Raw genomic sequence first — 5,036 nt, 5'->3', positions numbered from 1 at the left:
CAGTTTAAAAAATGAACATGATGAATCAGTAAAAGTTACTAATATTATTAAGTTTCAACCCTGGAGTTCAGTTCAGTTCAGTTCAGTCGCTCAGTCATGTCCGACTCTTTGTAACCCCATGAATCGCAGCACGCCAGGCTTCCCTGTCCATCACCAACTCCCGGAGTTCACTCAGACTGACGTCCATCGAGTCAGTGATGCCATCCAGCCATCTCATCCTCTGTTGTCCCCTTCTCCTTCTGCCCCCAATCCCTCCCAGCATCAGAGTCTAATATCTTTTTAATATGCTGTGTAGAAAATGGGATGGTCTTCCCTGGTGGCTCAGTCAGTAAAGAATCTTTGCCTGCAATGCAGGAGACCTGGGTTCGATCCCTTGGTTAGGAAGATCCCCTGGAGGAGGGCATGGCAACATACTCCAGCACTCTTGCCTAGAGAATCCCTATGGACAGAGAAGCCTGACGGGCTACAGTCTGTGGGGTCGCAAAGAGTCGGACACTACTGAGTGACTAAGCACTAAAAATGGGGAGTACACAGGAAACCCTTCTGCTACATGTTTCTTTTTTTTTTAAATATTTATTTATTTAGCTACACCAGATCTTAGTTGCAGCATGCAGGATCTTTTAGTGCAGCATACAAACTCTTAGTTGTGGCATGGGCGGGGGTTGGGGGGGGGTCTAGTTCCCTGACCAGGGATTGAACCTGGGGCCCCTGCATTGGGAGTGCAGAGTTTTAGCCACTGGACCACCAGGGAATTCCCTCTGATACATGCTTCAGTACAAGGAAAAGGAATGTATGACTCTTTGAGTTGCAAGCTCAACTACCCACTTTTTTCACAGAATACCATTTTCACTTGAAAGTTCTTTCACAGGATATATAAATTTTATTTAATCAGACTTGGGCATTTGACAGACATTTCTTCAAAAATGAAAGAAATGAGCCTGTCACTTCCAGGACAACAATTCTTGGCATTTGTTGCCAATGATAAAATTGAGCTTTCAACAGAAAACTGAGTTTGATAGCTTCCTTACAATTATAGACTAATGAGATGTTGTTAAGTATAACTTTTTGATATTGTATATTGAGCTATGTCACTATTTGGAAGATATGCCTAATACAGTCAACCAATATTTTCCAAGTGATGATGCATGATATTACAAAGTCATGTGTAGGTAATAGATCCATTTAAAATGCAAGACCAGCCAACAGATTTTTATAAAACAGAATATAAAATGTTTATCAATATGATTCAGAGTTTACATTGCAACTAACCTTTTGAAAATGACTGCTTGTCAAGTTTTGGTGTAGTAACAAAGAAGAATATCCATAATTATCTGAAAAAGCTATTAAAATACTCCTCTCTTCAACTACGTATTTGCATGAGGTCAGATTTTTGTATATAATTCAACCAAAACAGCATATCACAACACATTGACTACCAAAGCAAATATGAATCTAGTTTTTTCCTATTAAGCCAGACATTAAAGTGATTTGCAAAATGTAAAAGAATGCCATATTTTCAACATATTTTTGTTTTGGAAAACATATTTTTCATCAAAATTATGCTATTTATGTTAATAGATAATGGATTTAGTGCTGTTTTTTTCAGTAAATCAATATTCTTAAATTTTTACTTTTAATGTTATTAATAATATAGTAAATATCAATACATATAACTAACATGGCTTCACTGGTGGCTCAGCAGTAAAGAATGCACCCTGCAAAGTAGGAGAAATAAGTTCAGTCCCTGGCTTGGGAAGATGCCCTGGAGAAGGAAATGGCAACCCATTCTAGTGTTTTTCCACGGGAAATCCCATGGGCAGAGATGCCTGGCAGGCTACAGTCCATGGGGTCGCAAAAGAGTCAGACACGACTTAGCGACTGAACAGCAACAACAAATAACTAACATAAATTAAAACTCTTAAAAAAAAAAAAAACTCTTTTTGCTTGTAAAGCAATAATTTTAATATAACAATAGAAGATGATCAATAAATATTTGTTAATTGAATGAAAGTGTTAGAAACAGTTGGCTGTGAAATTTCCAAATCTTGGGAAGAACAGTAATTTTTAAGAGTGTAAAGGAATCCAAAGACCAAAATGAGATCCACTGCATAGAGTTATTATCTCCACTTTACAGAAGAGGAAACTGAGGTTTAGGAAGGCAGAGGGAGTTTTCATCAGTCATCCAACTACTCAGTGATAAACCAAGATTTCCACTCATCTGATTCAAAGCCCACATTCTTCACCATTGCTCTCTACATTATTGTCTTCACATTCAACAAACATAGAATCCTCTTTTGTAGCTTTCAAAGAGTATTTACTGGGACTTCTCTGGCTGCCCAGTGATTAAGACCCTGTGCTTCTACCGCAGAGGGCACAGATTCGAACCCTGGTTGGGAAACTTAAGATCCCACACGCTGTGCAGTGCAGCCAATTAGTTAATTAATTAAAAGACAGGCTAAAACACCATAACTATTTTTGTTCTCCAGAATAATGAGTTGATTCGTAACTACTCAAATAAATTAGCTTTCCTACACTGAATGATTCATGTGCCGAAAGACAAAATTTTCATATCGTTTGTCTTAGTTTGGATTCCTCAAGACAATGAGTTGGGCACAAATAGTTTATCTGGGACACGATCCCAGGAAAGATGGTGAGGGAGTAGGGAAGTGACATAGGGAAAATAAAAAGCTGATAAATTGTCTGTCAATGCAAGGGTGATCTGGAGAAGGCAATGGCACCCCACTCCAGTACTCTTGCCTGGAGAATCCCATGGACGGAAGAGCCTTGTAGGCTACACTCCGTGGGGTCACTAAGAGTCGGACACGACTGAGAGACTTCACTTCCACTTTTCACTTTCATGCATTGGAGAAGGAAATGGCAACCCACTCCAGTGTTCTTGCCTGGAGAATCCCAGGGACAGAGGAGCCTGTTGGGCTGCCGTCTATGGGGTTGCACAGAGTCGGACACGACTGAAGCGACTTAGCAGCAGCAGCAGCAGGGGTGCTGACTGTGGGCAACTGGAGCTTAATCCCATTGAGGATCCTCAAGAGGATATGCCTTAAAAGTTTCCAGCTGATGGGGCTCTAGTTCCCTGCCCTCCTTGTTGAGGATTTCTGCTAGGGCACTTTTGACTGCCCACAGGTGGGCTGAGCATGACCAGAGGACACCCTCAGGTAGAGAGAGTAGGCCCTCAACTTATAGGGAATTGTCTGCAGGTGACCTTAGCTGAAGGGACATGGGTAAGGCACTGGGAACATGTGCCCAACAGCCACACCGTTCATTCCCTTATTCAACAAATCCTTATAGGAGCTTCCTCTGTGGCAGGTCCTGTCCTGCGCACCCGAGCTACAGAGATGAATGACCGACTCAAGCCCCAGCCTCGTGAAATTACACTTGGGCAGGCTCTCATGACTGTACTTCACGTAGAAGAGGAGATCACTGGTTGAGTGAATGGATAACAAACACTTAGGCACAGACTTTATTTAATCAATTCACTTATTTAAATGATACCTCTGTGAGCCTGTGCCTGGGTATTTTATTTAAAAGACACAGTTGTGAAAGATTAAAGGCTCAATTTACAAAAAAGAGTTCCAGGTAAAGGGTAGAGAGAATGCAATAGATGGATGTTTAGTGTGTCATGGTATATAAATGACAGGTCTTTTTTTTTGGTGGTGGTGGTGGTAGTCGGTGGTTTAGTTGCTAAGTCATGTCCGACTCCTCTGACCCCCATGGACTGTAGCCCGCCAGACTCTTCTGTCAATGGGATTCTCTAGGCAAGAATACTGGAGTGGGTTGCCATTTCCTTCTCCAGGGGATCTTCCCAACCTAGGAATGGAACCCAGGTCTCCAGTATGATATTTTTATATATGTAAGAGAGGCTGATGATGATCATATTGATAAAAGCAATGACTACCATTTTTCTGTCCCTGTTATGGGATACTCTGCACACATTATGTCATTTAACTCACACAACCCTGATGGTTGGGAACTGTTAGCTCTGTTTTACAGATGGGGAAACTGAGGCTCAGAAAGGTGCAGTAACTCAATCAAAAATATAGCAGCTTAAAACCAAAGTTGATCTAGATTCCCAGTCCTGGCTCTTTTCCCCAGCCACGTGGTAGAAGGAAAGAGTGAAGAAGGGAGAATAAATGGGTGGGAGTTGGGGGAAGAGGGTGGAGGGAGAAGAGCAAGACAAAAGAAAGAGAAATAAGACAGAAGAGTGAGAACCAGTGGGGAGACAGAGCCACCTGTTACCTAACAGTTGTCTTCATCTAAATGAGGAAAAGGCACCCCTCTGAGCCATCACAGCCCTTCAAACTTGGCTGGGAGAAACACATTGTGTGTAAAGAAAATGCCTCTTCCTTCTGATGGATGAAGCTCTTATCAAGGCATGCAACTTGGCAGGCAGAATGAAGGCTGGATTTCAGGCATTCCTTGCCCCTTGCTTGACGACTTTGAGGGAGGTGAATCAGAAGAGAAAAAAGGCCCAGGTGAATGGGTTCAGGAGAAATAAGAGAGCTCCCAAGGGGGAGCTTGTCTTTGGAGGTCTCTGGAGTAGAGTCATGAAAATGCTCAGTGTCTAGAAGTGACAGGAAAGCATTTGACAGAGAGAAATCCAACATCCTTCTCTCACCCACACTTCCATCTCCCGGTCGTGTAACTTATCTACCCACCATCACACACTCACTCGTGCTTCCGTCTCCTTCCCATCATCCGCACACCCATCCATTCATTGTTCAGTCACTCCCAAATCCCTGTGTATCTGCTCTGTGAACACGTCCCAGTTCTGGGAGCCCAGAGGTGGCTCAGTCAAGGTCCCTGCACACCCTACAGGAGCGGGAGACAGAGGTAGTCAAGAGTTCAAGGCCTCAGGGCCTTCCAAGAGATACAAACAACAGACATTAAGAGTCAAAGGAGGAAAACAGAGAGAAGGGATGGGGAGGAAGGGAGGGAGAAAAAGAGGGAGGGGCAGAGCGAGAGTGGAGATACCACAGTCCAGAGCTGTGTGGGGACAGGGAGGTGCGGGAAAAATGACA

General features: G+C 42.9%; 1 non-coding gene across 1 annotated transcript; it reads right to left on the bottom strand.

Annotated features, from left to right (window-relative positions):
* Positions 1 to 678: 678 nt before the first annotated feature.
* On the bottom strand, positions 679 to 751 carry TRNAG-CCC (transfer RNA glycine (anticodon CCC)). Its single transcript has one exon. It is a non-coding gene; the product is annotated as a tRNA-Gly (tRNA).
* Between the last annotated feature and the right edge of the window lie 4,285 nt (positions 752 to 5,036).

The sequence above is a fragment of the Bubalus kerabau genome, chromosome 11 (genome assembly GCF_029407905.1).
Source record: "Bubalus kerabau isolate K-KA32 ecotype Philippines breed swamp buffalo chromosome 11, PCC_UOA_SB_1v2, whole genome shotgun sequence".
NCBI classification, from domain to species: Eukaryota; Metazoa; Chordata; class Mammalia; order Artiodactyla; family Bovidae; genus Bubalus; species Bubalus kerabau.
The sequence above is the reverse complement of the archived record's forward strand: the minus strand, read 5'-3'. Positions and strand labels throughout refer to the sequence as shown.